This window comes from Diaphorina citri, unplaced genomic scaffold, assembly GCF_000475195.1.
Source record: "Diaphorina citri unplaced genomic scaffold, Diaci psyllid genome assembly version 1.1 scaffold3011, whole genome shotgun sequence".
In the NCBI taxonomy this organism is placed as follows: Eukaryota; Metazoa; Arthropoda; class Insecta; order Hemiptera; family Psyllidae; genus Diaphorina; species Diaphorina citri.
Window position 1 is genome coordinate 542 of NW_007380423.1, and position 16456 is coordinate 16997.

The 16456-nt window shown below is 38.8% G+C and overlaps 1 long non-coding RNA gene across 1 annotated transcript; it reads left to right on the forward strand.

Moving 5' to 3' along the window:
* The first annotated feature begins 10624 nt into the window (after window positions 1–10624).
* LOC113471784 lies at window positions 10625–11437 on the forward strand. The gene is made up of 2 exons (XR_003394350.1): window positions 10625–10754; window positions 11246–11437. It is a non-coding gene; the product is annotated as an uncharacterized LOC113471784 (long non-coding RNA).
* The last annotated feature ends 5019 nt before the right edge of the window (window positions 11438–16456 follow it).

Here is a 16456-nt window from a genome sequence, read left to right on the forward strand (position 1 = left end):
TTACCGAGACCAAACCAACTAAAAATTCAATACAATCCGTTTTCATGCGCTAGGTAACTTGGGTAAAGTAACGGAGTATGCTGCGAGATGAAAGTGCCAAGTGGCAGTGAAGAGGAAGATGACATAAGAACAGACATAGGGAAATGGGCCGCATGTAGGAGAATAAGGTCATCCTCTGCCTCCCCCGAGTTCAAGGCTGCTACCTCCCCTCCCTTGCTTTGTCGGCGTCGCTGCACCTTGCTTGTGCATTTCACATGTGGCGTGAAGGAGAAAGTAGGGGAAGAAGTAGGGGAAGGCGCATGCGTAGGAACTGTATCTGTAGTGCGTGCTGTGTGTGTATTTTGTGTTTTGGTTTCAGTTGAGGGAATGTCCAGTGCGAAGAGGTTGTGTTGCTCCCGTGTCGGTGGAGCAATTTCCTCGTCTAGTGATAATGCTTTATTTCTATTCGGATCCGGGAGTGTCGGCCGGACACCGGACGCGTTACTTGATATTACAGCCAAGGTAGTGGCGGAGAACATTCCGTTCCAGCGGATTGAAGAACGTTATGATCGCATCCCGGAGCCTGTTCAGAGAAGGATCATCTATTGGTCCTTCCCTCGGGATGAACGTGATATTTGTATGTATTCCTCTCTGTCCCGTGTCTCCCCTGTGAGTACGACCAGTGAACATCAGAATAATCTCTCCTTCTACAAGGGACTCAAACTATTGGAATCAGGATGTGTGGAAGGCGTATTACAAGTTGGTAAGTCACACTCTACAGACTGGCATGTGAACTTTTCAAAGGCAACAGCACAAACACAAAGGCATACCCTCTCTCTCTCTTCCTCTCGCTCTCATGTTAATCAAATTAATTCATGGAACACTCCCTTGCATTTTTTATTTCGCCAAGGGACAAGAATATATTTTCCAAGATTTCCCCTATTTTATTGATCCTAAATTCCTAATCCTAGGTATCTGCTGAATTAATTCAAATATTCAATAATAAATTAGTCAATGGCCTCTTCAATGACATTTCCAATTTTTGGTACTTACCTTCACCCAATTTTTGTTTTTCATTCCAAAAGTGATTTTCTATGTTTGTGTTTTTCTTTATCTCGAAAAATTAATGTTCAAGTTAATATTCATAGGTATCTGCTGAATTAATTCAATTATTCAATAATAAATTAGTCAATGGCCTCTTCAATGACATTTCCAATTTTTGGTACCTTCACCAGTTCACCCAATTTTTGTTTTTCATTCCAAAAGTGATTTTCTATGTTTGTGTTTTTCTTTATATCTCGAAAAATTTAATGTTCAAGTTAATTTCAAGTAATTACACGTAAGTTTAAGTACAAGTACCTCCTCAATTAATTTTAATTCAGGTTTATGTTTAATAAATAATGATTCAATGATTGTTTAGTTTACCTTCTTGAAATTGTATTTTTATATCTTTTTCTGTTACTAATTTGAAATCTGTAATAAACTTGAAGTCTTGAAATAAAAATACATGATTGTGAAACAAAACCTCATACCTAATTATTTTCTTTTAATTGTTCCTACTTATTTTTTCTGTTATTAATTAAAATCTGTAAGTAATAAACTTGAAGTCTTGAAATAAAAATACATGATTGTGAAACAAAACCTCATACCTAATTATTTTCTTTTAATTGTTCCTACTTAAACCAATTTAGATTAATAAATCATAAAATTAATAAAGTAGTATAGTTCAAAATTATTATTACTGTCTTATCTAATCAAAATCCATCATGAAAACCCAATAGAAGACTCTATTTATTTCCTTGCCTTATTCTACTGCCACTTGTCTGCTGTGTGCAACATTTTGAAGACCTTTGAATCCACTTTTCAGTCCACGTTTTATATTAAGTTCTACGTTCCAGAATCTAGAATGAAAAAAGGTCTACTTTAATGAAAACGATAAATACCTAGAGACCCACCCACCTACCAGTAGTACCAGTCCTACCATCAGTGTATACCAAAATACCTTCCTTCAAAGATCTATTCTAAAATATCAAGTTTATAGCATGTTAAAAACTAACTAAATTTTCTAAAGTCTCTCATTGACTGGAATTTTGGCTGCTGTCCATTGGCAGATGTGTGAAAGATGCCAGGGTAGATCCGAAAATGGAGTATCAGAGAGTTACAAAAGACTGAAGACGTTATAAACCCTTGAAATCAACATTCATGTCATAATAGGTAATAGTATGGTTTTATTCATGTCATAAAAGGAGTCTCCCCTTTTCTGGACTCATTGTTTCTTTTCTAGACTATGTATAAGGATAAGGCTCATCCAGATTGTTAGCGTGGCGTAGCGGTCTGGAGTGGAAGTACTAAATTTTCCGGCAGTACTAAAGAGGCGTCGAACATTTCAGTCATCGATTGCTCAAAATGAACACTTTCCTGTTAAATTCGAAAAAAAAACTATTAAATTGTGAATCAATCATTTCCATTAAAGTAACGAACTTGCGAAGTCTGATGTATCATGCTTTTACAAAGTACAAATGAGTCACCAGTACAGAGGGGCACTTTCACCTCAGTAGCTTTATAGGGCGAGCTGTTGCAGGACTGCACCTCATAGTATAGGAACTCCAATGCAATGAGGGGGACTATATCCTATATCTGAAGTACACTCATCCTTTTTACAGCTTAACCATCACAACTCGCAAGGCAATATTCATCAGTCAAGGTACAATTAAAACCCATGACAAGGCAGATGTGCATGGGCTGCTTGAAATGGGAATCGTTTTTATACCACTGGGTAGTATATGGAGTACATAATTATGTACCCTACTATTTATACCAGTAGAATGTAGATTACCTACATAGAGCTGTACACAGGTATTTGAAGCCCTTGTAATTTCTGCAGCACCTGTATCCGCCAAATCATATGGGTATGCTCCTTCTAACTCCTAACCAAATATTCTAAGTACTTTGTTTTGCAGGCCGAGCTTTTACAACTAAACCCGTTCTGACGAGATGAGAATAATGTGCAAGATAAATTAGGGAGGTAAACTTACATTCCTCCTTACCGAACTTACCATGGTAAATTAGTAAGGGGGAGAACGTTATTTACTTATATAGAATAATCTTGCTGGATGTTATTAGGCACCAGGATGTTATTCATATACGTAATCCCATGACCAATATAGTACAAATATACCAACACTTACCTGAAACAAAACAAAATGAAGGAACATTTACTGACAAATTGACAAGCTTATTATTTGACAAGTATCCTTACCCAGGAACCAGCCTTACTAAGGAAACAGCCTTACTAAAGACTTCAGTCTTTCTAAGGAAACAGCCTTACTAAGGAAACAGCCTTACTAAAGACTTCACGGTCTTGATGAAAAACGACCGAAAAAGGTTGAAGAAGTATTTTTTAACATCAGACTAGCAGAGAAAGCAGTACAGTATCCTGTTGGTTTGAGAAATGATATTGCATTTTATCCTGGACTGTAAAAAATCGAACCCAGGAGTTCTTTGGCAATCGAGAATTCTAGAGCGTAGAAAAAATGCAATGAAGGAACATTTAGTGACAAATTGACAAGCTTATTATTTGCCAAGTATCCTTACCCAGGAACCAGCCTTACTAAGGAAACAGCCTTACTAAGGAAACAGCCTTATTAAGGAAAGTAAGCCATACAATAGCTAGCGTTGAATTTTTCTCTCTCCCCTATTGAAAATTCTCGTATAGAAGCAAGAGTTTGAAAAATTATCTCCTGACAGCTATTCAATATTCTCAGAGCTCTGCAGGTGAACTCTATAGAAAACACAACTCGAGGAGAGTGTCAGCCTTACTAAGGAAAGTGCCCCCAGGAAAAGTAAGCCATACAATAGCTAGCGTTGAATTTTTCTCTCTCCCCTATTGAAAATTCTCGTATAGAAGCAAGAGTTTGAAAAATTATCATTTCAAAGCCTTTTTTTCTCTCGATTTTCTTCTTTATTCAAACTCATTGATTTCAGGAGTTTTTTCATACTTGGTTTCTTTTGTATGATTTCTATTTTCGATGAAATTATAAGATTGATCATGATGAGGTTTCAAAAATTCATCTCGTGTGAACCAAGACACCATGGAATACAGCTATGCAAGACTGCAAGAGTCGTTAGCTGGTGTAGGTAATAGATAGTCCGCTTTTGAAGAAAACTAGACTTTAAATACATTATCTGAAAAGTTGTCGCTTAACTTCTTCTAAGTTTTGGTCAGAATCTGGTATCACAACAACGTATTAGTATTCTAGTATTGGTTGGACTTGAGTTTCTTACTTTCTTCTTTCAGGCCGGGAATAGAACCAAAAACCTTTCGGGTGATAAGCCCAGAGCAAGCCGCTACGTCGCGTCGCTTAACAGCAATTAGTTATGAAATTACCACCTCAGATTGAGACTAGATTTACTACAGCAAACCTAGAACCTCAGTAATCAAAGCTAATGTTTTATTAATAAATTAACCTTTAGGTACATAATTATGTTTAGAGGTTCCTGTTCTCTATCAAATTCATTGATTACATTGCCTGGGTATTGGTTGAGGTAATAGAGTACCCAATAGCACCTTTACAGGAGTGCATTATTCCCCAAAATAACAAATAACTGCCCACGGCTACAAACACATTATTTGCCATCATACTGTAAAGACTAAAGACCCGATAGACGGTAGAGTTTAGACTATTAGCTCATCCTGATACTCTTTATAATAGTGAGTATCTCTAGCATACCTTTCATAATAGGTATCCTTTATTTTAGCTATAGGTATTGTTCCGACGTTTTTGCACCCGAGTGTATCCGTCTATATTGAACAGTTTTCGGGTGAGGTAATCGCCAATACATTAGGACCTAGGATCATACTAATTTGGGATAATCAAACAATTTAGCTAGGTCTAGACCTGATGGATTCATTGCTCATTGAAAACACATGTAGGTGTACAGCTAGAAATGAGATCATTATTTCAGATCCTACTAGTCTAGACTCGGTAATCAAAGTCGGAAATAAAGTCGCAATTATGTCTGGAGTCATTGCCGCAAGGAGGGAGTTAGGGATGAGGTAATTTTCCGTTAATTTGAGGGAAAACATGTCTACAAGTATCATCGCATCTGGTTGGATACCTAACACTTAGTTTATTTCTATCAACCCTTTTGCCTTTTACATCAATGCCAACTTCATCATGTTCTATGACTGTCTTGTCGATACGTAGCAAATGATGTCTGTCCAATACCAGCTACTTCATATTGTAGGTAGTATGTGGGACAGTCCCACTGTGTGTTTTGGATGTATGATTGGTTTAGGCACTGCCTTGGCCTTTTGCCACTTTCAGAAAATTTCCGCCCACGCGGCTGCAGCCAGGATTTGAACCTAGAAAGCAAATTATATTGGAAAATGATAACATCACTGGTACTTGGTACTCTTTTACAGTAGCTACTCTATTGTCCATACGAAGCTGAATAGAGCACCTTGAGTTCCAAGCACGGCTATATATGAATTGAATTCAGTCAGGACTTTCTTAGTGCAAGTCTAGTGTGATACCCACTTGGCCAAGACTACCTACTCTGATTATTTCTAATCATAAAACCCCAGGTAACAGAACCAAACGAACAACTCTCCTGTCCTGAACTAGCTTTTATCTGAACGCTCACTGGTACTTGGTACTCTTTTACAGTAGCTACTCAATTGTCCATACGAAGCTGAATAGAGCGCCTTGAGTTCCAAGCACGGCTATGAATCGAATTCAGTCAGGACTTTCTTAATGCAAGTCTAGTGTGATACCCACTTGGCCAAGACTACTCTGATTATTTCTAATCATAAAACCCCAGGTAAGAGAACCAAACGAACAACTCTCCTGTCTTGAACTAGCTTTTATCTGAACGCACCATCTTCGGTTATTATAACCTAGAGACATACTAACAACCTAAATTGAACACTGTGTAGTCGGCCCGGTTTAATTGAGTAAAAAAACTTGACTCTGCTTGTTGGATATTTTCGGGTAATTGCCCAGGCCCCGAAAATTAAAATACCCCCGGGGCCGTGGATACAAGGAACAGCACTTAGTATCTAATCACCGTGGCAACTTCTTTCTCTCCTAATATTAATAGCTACCTTAAAACCTTTCTGTAATAAATATAAAAAAGCTTGGTATTAATTAACTTGTAGCCTTGGATCTCCAGAACGGAGTAGTTGAAGAAAGAAAGTTCTGCCACTCGTCTGAAGTTCAAACCTCTTTCCTGACAAATATCAGGTAGAAATTAAAAAAATCGTAAAATTTATTGATATTTGATACAGATTGATTGATATATATAAAAAAAAGAGGAAAAAAACTTGCTCTTGCATTTTTTCTACGCTCTAGAATTCTCGATTGCCAAAGAACTCCTGGGTTCGATTTTTTACAGTCCAGGATAAAATGCAATATCATGGGGCGCTTTCCTTAGTAAGGCTGAGTCCTTAGAAAGACTGAAGTCTTTAGTAAGGCTATTTCCTTAGTAAGGCTGTTTCCTTAGTAAGGCTGTTTCCTTAGTAAGGTTGTTTCCTTAGTAAGGCTGTTTCCTTAGTAAGGCTGAGTCCTTTGAAAGACTGAAGTCTTTAGTAAGGCTGTTTCCTTAGTAAGGCTGGTTCCTGGGTAAGGATACTTGGCAAATAATAAGCTTGTCAATTTGTCACTAAATGTTCCTTCATTTTGTTTTATTTCAGGTAAGTGTTGGTATATTTGTACTATATTGGCCATGGGACTACGTATGAATACCTGGTGCCTAATAACATCCAGCAAGATATATTCTGTAGGTAAATAACGTTCTCCCCCTTACTAATTTACCATGGTAAGTTCGGTAAGGAGGAAGTTTCAGGTAAGTGTTGGTATATTTGTACTATATTGGCCTATTGGCCATGGGATTACGTATGAATACCTGGGGCCTAATAACATCCAGCAAGATATATTCTGTAGGTAAATAACGTTCTCCCCCTTACTAATTTACCATGGTAAGTTCGGTAAGGAGGGATTTAAGTTTACCTCCCTCTTTTATCTTGCACATTATTCCCATCTCCTCAGAACGGGTTTAGTTGTAAAAGCTCGGCCTGCAAAATAAAATACTTAGAATATTTGGTTAGGAGGAGCATACCCATATGATTTGGCGGATACAGGTGCTGCAGAAATTACAAGGGCTTCAAATACCTGTGTACAGCTCTATGTAGGTAATGCGGTCTTGATGAAAAACGATCGAGAAAGGTTGAAGAAGTATTTTTTAACATCAGACTAGCAGAGAAAGCAGTACAGTATCCTGTTGGTTTGAGAAATGATATTGCATTTTATACACAACCTTATACAGTGACGTACCTCCAAACAAAACTCCTCACCTCACTCAAAAGTCTTTCATGGACGATTTTCATAAAATGCACTGGGGTTGCCTATCTCATAAAATCCAAGGCGTCATTTAAATATTTCTTTCAAATATTTAAACACACTCCAAGTTGCATACCTTAATGAAGAAATAAGGCGTATCATAAAACGACAAAATTTTAGGGTCAGAATATTTGAAGAGTGATTAGACAAGCTGTTCAGTACCTCTGGTATTGTTTTCGTAGAGTAAAAATTTCAAGTCCAGTCTCCAGAGGTGAAAATGTTCAACACACTGAGGTAGGATATTTTGACTTTCAGGGATCCTTGTAGGTTCGCACTTGTTTCAGTAAATGCTTTGGGCTGTGACGGTTTATCCCGTCAATCTACGGGTACGGGTCTATAAACTGTGGGGTATACCAACCTATGTGCAATTGTGCATGTATTTTTTTGCTCTCAGACGATATGGCAGACCTAGATCTCCAGCTTTTTCCGTCACTCATATTCCGATGGTCTGAGTGTGAGTGACGAGAATAATATGGATGGCATAACGAAGCTTTACTAGAAAGCTAACCAGAACTCTAGATATGAGACCTTTTTTTAAGCGCAAACAAGGTGAAGTGAAACAAGCCGAACAAAGGTTTACCGAGACCAAACCAAATAAAAATTAAATACAATCCATTTTCATTCGCTAGGTTGCTAGGTAACTTGGGTTTGGGTAAAGTAACGGAGTATGCTGCGAGATGAAAGTGCCAAGTGGCAGTGAAGAGGAAGATGACATAAGAACAGACATAGGGAAATGTTGTGTCAAATCTACTGCTGCTTGTTCGTTACCTAGAGATATGGAACTCCACACGAGTATTTCAAAGCTATTTACTTAGGGTTTATTCTTCTGCCTCTGTGGCCAGATTCACCAATCTCCTGGTCTATAATCGGCCAGATTCACTAGTCTCCTGGTCTATAATCGGTCAGATTGGTCTCCTGGTCTATAAGTAATCGGTCAGATTCACTAGTCTCCTGGTCTATAATCTTTAACTGTTTCCACATATAGTTGACGGCCGTCGATTGATTGTCGACTAGAATCGCAGTTTACAGTCGACTTGAATCGACCAAAATTCTCTGATCCGTACCTAGTTTCTACGGGTTTCCAGTAGACATCGTTCGACGGTCATCGATGTCGACTGGAATCGTCCACACTGCCTCGACAACATGGGACAGCGTAGATCGACGGGCGTCGACTTTGTGTGGACACAGCTTTATGAGAATGCTCGGACTGGAGAGGAACTATGCTCCTGACACATTCTGATAAACCTCAGGAGTAACACCACAGTGTTTGTACAGTCGTCGTGTATCTCAAAAGTACCTCCCAGGCACTCGTCATCTCACATCTCCGGAGTAGGCCGTCGACTTTGTGTGGACACAGCTTTATGAGAATGCTCGGCGGAGAGGAACTATGCTCCTGAACATTCTGATAGACCTCAGGAGTAACACCACAGTGTTTGTACAGTCGTCGTGTATCTCAAAAGTACCTCCCAGGCACTCGTCATCTCACATCTCCGGAGTCAAGCCAAAATAATCGCTTTTTTATCACCCGTACTAAAATATTTCTCATCTCGGGAGTATTACTCAGAAATACCAGAATGTGAATACCTCACTCATGTTATTGTCGGCCATAAAAACTCCCCGAGTCATTTGAGTCATTCCGAATGAATTTAGGAACTTGGCTCACCCGTCTGGAAACAAGAAGAGAGTCTCTTGGTTGCGTTGTAGCTTACAATGTAGAAGATACCGAGTTCGATCCTCAAGAATTCGTGTCCGGTTTTGACTATAAGTGAGTAGGTAGCGACCAGTAGATACGTTACGTACATGCTCCCCTTCAGTGACATGACAGGATTGGTATAAGCTTAACCCAACTTTCAGGGCTGGTTGCCCCTACACGTAAGCCTCAGATTGAGCTGTTTATATTTTTATATACGAATGGATAGGTATGTCGAGAACTGGTGCACGTTGATGCTATTGTCGATCCTCGCTTCCCCAATGATCGTTTTAACTTATAGGTAACTATTTCACCGTTGTTTGTCAGTCCAGCTCCAGAATATAGAACTCTCGCGATTACAAATGAATGAATCTGAATAACTTAATGGCCATCATCCGCCATCGCTATCCAGCAGCATTGTTTTGAATAATGTATGTAAATTGTTATCTATTGTTCAGTAATATGAGGAGGGGTGCACCTACCCTCGCCACGTGTGCATGCAATATTGAACATTCCCAGCTGACGATGCCTGCTTGCCTGCAAGTTATGCAACTAATCAATACAACTCGGTGTAATGTTCTGTATATTTTATCCCTCAGATCAATAGTTCTGTGCCAGGACTTCTTTTTATTTTTACAAAATTAATCCTAGCATAATCCTACTCCTGCTATTTAAGAAAGCTTGATCGTTTTTCGGTACCTACTTACTACCTAGTATCTACCCAAATAGCATGTCTGTTTAATTATCAGGTCCCACTTAAGTACGTTGCTCTATGATTTCGTATAAGAACAACTGAAACTCAGCTATTACCGACACATCTCACATATCAATGGTTTGATAATATTATCGTTTTATCAATAAATTGGAGAAATACTTGTGTCTGTTTTATCATCACCAGGCCCTGTTATGTACACAATGTTACCATGTTCAGTTCTACATCAACTAATATGAACCAAGAACTCATGATGCTTCATGTTTATGTCAAAACATACAATGTTCTCAACCTTGTAGATCCAAGTGGTTTCCAACCTTTTACCTTTGAATAAGGCCCAGACATGACTGAAATTACCTTTAAACAAAGCCCAGACATGACTGAAATTACCTTTGAACAAGGCCCAGACATGACAGAAATTACCTTTGAACAAAACCCAGACATGACTGAAATTACCTTTGAACAAGGCTCAGACATGACTGAAATTACCTTTGAACAAGGCCCAGACATGACTGAAATTACCTTTGAACAAGGCTCAGACATGACTGAAATTACCTTTGAACAAGGCCCAGACATGACTGAAATTACCTTTGAACAAAGCCCTGACATGATTGCATATAGTCGCCTTTTTTCCTGGTGCACTTAGCCTCATGAGAACAGAACAAGTCATTTCGCACAACCTCATACGGGTCCGTTTACTTGGTATGGTTGATCAAATGCTAAAAATAAAGAAACATGGGTCAGGTCAGAAAGGCTCAATGAATTCAATTCTTTATGCCAAATAATCATTCAAACACTGATGTTAAGACCATAGCAGTTACAGTTCCCTCTGTCAAACGTCTTAAAAAAAAAAAAAAAAAAAAAAAAAAAAAAAAAAAAAAAGAAAAGTGATATAACAAACCATTTTGAGTTTGGTATATTAACAGTAAAATCACAGCACAAAAAGCTGACATCATCATCATCAAGTGCAAGTGTGGGTGCATTTTGGAAATTTTAGGTGTATTTTTTAAGTTTCTAGGGTTTCTACAATAAATTTGACCACACACCGATACAACTTGCCAGCCTATAGTTAGCTCAAAGGGTAGCTCACCTCTAGTGATGGGTCGTGGGTAAATACCCACTGGGTGGGTAAATAAAAATTGGGTATTTACCCGGGTATTTATCCACCCCCCGGATGGGTAAATAACCGGGTATTTAAAAAAAAAGAAGAAAAATAAGCAAAAAACGTCGTCACTTGATTTTTTTTAAATTTCCCGGGCAAAATTCGACTGAGGAACTTAGGAGCCCAAAAGTGAAAATACCCGGGTATTTATAAAAATTGGGTATTTACCCGGGTAAATACCCAGGGTATTTACCCCAAAAATAAGTACCCGGGTATTTACCCATCACTACTCACCTCCCATTCTATCAAGTGTAAATCATTGAATAATGAACGTTCAACCATAAATTTGCTTAATTTTCAAGTGATTAAAATATCCAAGTGTGTTCATGTGACCATCAAGCAGAAATATATTGAGTGTGAACATGGAAGACAATATGGTTGATGCTCTTCAGAGTCGTCAACAATATGATGCTGGAATCGGGGGCAGTTTACCCCTTCCACACATCCTAAACTTGGAAGATTATGTGACAGGTCACGTTGAAGAGATAAATGCCCTCACAAATGCCATAGGTAAGAGTACAACCAACAACAATGCCACATTGATGCAGACCTGGTGTCTATCACTCTTTGAGTGAATGCCACATTAACATGGTGTTGGAATGAAAAACAGGTCTAAAACCTCTGTTAAGGTTTTTCTTGGCCAAGTGGGTATCACACTAGACTTGCACTAAGAAAGACCTGACTGAATTCGATTCATAGCCGTGCTTGGAATTCAAGGTGCTCTATTCAGCTTCGTATGGACAATTGAGTAGCTACTGTAAAAGAGTACCAAGTACCAGTGATGTTATCATTTTCCAATATAATTTGCTTTCTAGGTTCAAATCCTGGCTGCAGCCGCGTGGGTGGAAATTTTCTGAAAGTGGCAAAAGGCCAAGGCAGTGCCCAAACCAATCATACATCCAAAACACACAGTGGGACTGTCCCACATACTACCTGCAATATGAAGTAGCTGGTATTGGACAGACATCATTTGCTACGTATCGACAAGACAGTCATAGAACATGATGAAGTTGGCATTGATGTAAAAGGCAAAAGGGTTGATAGAAATAAACTAAGTGTTAGGTATCCATCCAGATGCGATGATACTTGTAGACATGTTTTCCCTCAAATTAACGGAAAATTACCTCATCCCTAACTCCTTCCTTGCGGCAATGACTCCAGACATAATTGCGACTTTATTTCCTACTTTGATTACCGAGTCTAGACTAGCAGGATCTGAAATAATGATCTCATTTCTAGTTGTACACCTACATGTGTTTTCAATGAGCAAGAATCCATCAGGTCTAGACCTAGCTAAATTGTTTGATTATCCCAAATTAGTATGATCCTAGGTCCTGATGTATTGGCGATTACCTCACCCGAAAACTGTTCAATATAGACGGATACACTCGGGTGCAAAAACGTCGGAACAATACCTATAGCTAAAATAAAGGATACCTATTATGAAAGGTATGCTAGAGATACTCACTATTATAAAGAGTATCAGGATGAGCTAATAGTCTAAACTCTACCGTCTATCGGGTCTTTAGTCTTTACAGTATGATGGCAAATAATGTGTTTGTAGCCGTGGGCAGTTATTTGTTATTTTGGGGAATAATGCACTCCTGTAAAGGTGCTATTGGGTACTCTATTACCTCAACCAATACCCAGGCAATGTAATCAATGAATTTGATAGAGAACAGGAACCTCTAAACATAATTATGTACCTAAAGGTTAAAATTTATTAATAAAACATTAGCTTTGATTACTGAGGTTCTAGTTTTGCTGTAGTAAATCTAGTCTCAATCTGAGGTGGTAATTTCATAACTAATTGCTGTTAAACGACGCGACGTAGCGGGTTGCTCTGGGCTTATCACCCGAAAGGTTTTTGGTGCTGTTCCCGGCCTGAAAGGAAGAAAGTAAGAAACTCAAGTCCAAACAATACTAGAATAATACGTTGTTGTGATACCAGATTCTGACCAACACTAAGAAGAAGTTAAGCGACAACTTTTCAAATATGTATTTAAAGTCTAGTTTTCTTCAAAAGCGGACTATCTATTACCTACACCAGCTAACGACTCTTGCAGTCTTGCATAGCTGTGTTCGATGGTGTCTTGGTTCACACGAGATGAATTTTTGAAACCTCATCATGATCACGATCAATTTTATAATTTCATCGAAAATAGAAATCATACAAAAGAAACCAAGTATGAAAAAAACTCCTGAAATCAATGAGTTTGAATAAAGAAGAAAATCGAGAGAAAAAAAGGCTTTGAAAGAAAAATTTAGCTGTTTTTTACCCCCACTAGAACAAAAAGCCACAAGGAATGTGATTTCCCACATTGCTCTCTGAATTGTAAAGGCTGCAGGATCTCCATTGATCAAGCAATCCATACAGACCTCTCTGGTGCAGATTGCAAAGCATATCCAATAGGGGAGTTCTTCTATTTCAATTTTTTTGCCCAAAAGGTCGATTACTAGATTCCCGTGTTAAATTTTGTGAAAGGACAATAAATCAAACCAGTGTTTCTGAAACGCTAAAAAAAGTTGCTGGGTAAAAAAGAAGCCAATTGAATAACCTTTGGTGTAGTAAGAAACCTTAACCTTACCTACATAGGTAACTGAAAATGATCATTTTGAAATGCGGATTTCGGATGGCATCATACTTCGGAATTTTCCATTAATGAGGCCTTTATCACCATTAAATTACTTCTTTTTTTTTTTCTCAATTTCTCTAGTTTTCTAAATATCTACCCACAGTACTCAAGTGTACCTACTATAGTTTGCTTAATTCTCTCATTTGACGTAAGGTCTCAATAAACCCCCATGCGATTGACCCATTGTAAAGGCTGCGGAATTCTCTCATACATGTTGATTATGATCAAGCAATCCATACAGACCTCTCTGGTGTAGAGTGCAAACCATATCCAATAGGGGAGTTCTTCTATTTCAAGTTTTTTTGCCCAAAAGGTTGATTACTAGATTCCCGTGTTAAATCTTGTGAAAGGACAATAAATCAAACCAGTGTCTCTGAAACGCTAAAAAAAGTTGCTGGGTAAAAAAGAAGCCAATTGAATAACTTTGGTGTAGTAAGAAACCTTAACCTTACCTACATAGGTAACAGAAAATGATCATTTTGAAATGCAGATTTCGGATGGCATCATACTTTGGAATTTTCCATTAATGAGGCCTTTATCACCATTAAATTACTTCTTTTTTTTTTTCTCAATTTTTCTAGTTTTCTAAATATCTACCCACAGTACTCAAGTGTTCTATAGTTTGCTTAAATTCTCTCATTTGACGTAAGGTCTCAATAAACCCCCATGCGATTGACCCATTGTAAAGGCTGCGGAATTCTCTCATACATGTTGATTACTGCGGGGTGCAGTTTGCTAGGCGTATCCAATACAGAGAGATCCATTAATCATAGAGATTAGGTTTCGCGTCCCGGAGTATGGAGCACTTTAATAGGGTGTGCCCCCTTCTCCTCCCTCCTGACCAGGATATTGAAGATTGAAATGCACCCTGCCGCTATACCGCGACACAATGTTCTCAACCTTGTAGATCCAAGTGGTTTCCAACCTTTTACGAACAATTACCTTTGAATAAGGCCCAGACATGACTGAAATTACCTTTGAACATGGCCCAGACATGACTGAAATTACCTTTGAACAAGGCCCAGACATGACTGAAATGAGAAGGGTGAAGAAGAAGAAGAAGAAGAAGAAGAAGAAGAAGAAGAAGGAAAAGATTCGAGAAAACATTTTGTACAAAAGTGAAAGAACAGAGTGGGACGGGTGGGGAGAGAGAGAGAGGGAGAGGGAGGAGGGGGAGGTATGTAAGTGTAAGGGAGAAAAAAGGAGAGAGAAAGATAGGTGGGTGGGAGAGAGAGAGAGAGAGAGGAGCAGAAAATGTGGTGTAGAAATAATGAGGTCAGTGGTTTCCAAACTTTCAACTCATAACTTCCCGACCTTCGCATTGTCTACCACCTAACTCTTAGGGCTTTATTATTATGAGAAATGGGGTGAAATCCCTTGCCTAAGTTGGGATTGAATCCGCATGCTCCTGTTTACCAGGCGAGCTTCTTGACCACTACGTTATCAATCCCACTGGAGCAGACTACCTACTCCTAATCCAAAGTTGAAAACCAACCAATCCCATTGTCTGGAGGAGCGCTTCCATCTAGTTCGCCTAACATTAATCTAAGTTTAAACCCAAAGTATGGCTTCGGCCGTACAGATCATTCTTCGCACAAATGTTGGGAACCGCTGCAGCTTCTGTAGAATGAGGTAGGGAGTATTGTATGGGAAAATCTTACAGGAGAGGAGGAGAGAGGGAAGAACGCCAATTCGGTCCCATGACCTTTTTTCAGTTTTTTCTTAAGGTAGTCGACTACCAATTGAGTCCCGGGCTTAGTACCAATTGGGCCCCGTACCTATACCTGTAATGACTTGGATGAAATAAACAAGGGTTTTAATTTTTAACAATATTATAACGTCCGTTTTTACTTAATCCATCATAATTTTCCGAAATTTTTCAATACAATCACCAAAATTGGTACTTATTCAGAAGCTATGACAGTGAAAAAGAAAGCTCCTTTTCGTGTTCAACCTAACCCTATAATAACACTAATCACTGCTCTAATTGTGAAAACTCCTTTTTGCGTTTAACCTATAACCCTATAATAACACTGGTCACTGCTCGTTTGTGCCAGTTCTTTTGGTAACGATCACTCTGAAGTTTTAGACTAGGAAGATTTAGCTCTAAGAACATAGTTCTTGTGATAGAAAGAAGAAAAACAATCAGGTACCTATCACTTTAAGTGTGGGACCCAATTGGTAAGCAAAAACAGGTTTTGGGACCGAATTGGTTTCCTCCCGGAGAAAGAGAGATGTGAAGTCAAATGTCACAGACCTGTAATATGAGTACTGAGGTCGGGGGGGGGGGGGGGGCTTTGCTTTTTCTCATTTCAATAGGGTCTGCATTGGTTGTCATTCTCGTTAAATCAACACTGATCTTGAGGCAGACATTTGGTCTGGAACAAATATTTCACGAGTCCTGAGTCCTCTAATATTTTCAATTTCTTTAATGTTCCTCCTCCTCTTCTTCCTCCTCCTCTACACGGAGGGGAGAGCGGGGGAAAACCTTCTCAAATACTTTCCTAGCCGCGCGCACCCTCATTTCTAACATGAATCTCATTAGGGGTTAAAAAAGGGGTGCTCGGGTTGTGGGTGGGATTAAGTTTCTCCTGGTAGGTAAGGCAGGCTTAGGGTTTAGTTTTATCCTAGCTTTCCAATATGTCCCGTGTCCCCTAACTGACGGCAATGGGATGGCAACGTTTTGAATTTTTTTCATTCCTCAAAGCCATGTCCCTGTTGTATGGGACACAAATTTTTTCAATTTGAATTTTAAGGGATTGGATTTTGATTAATTTTGAAGGATCGCTTTTCGTAATAGCGCTTCGAATGAAATGCTGACTCGGAAATTTTCAGAGAGGAAATATGTATGTTCTTTGGAAATTTCGAACTTTATAC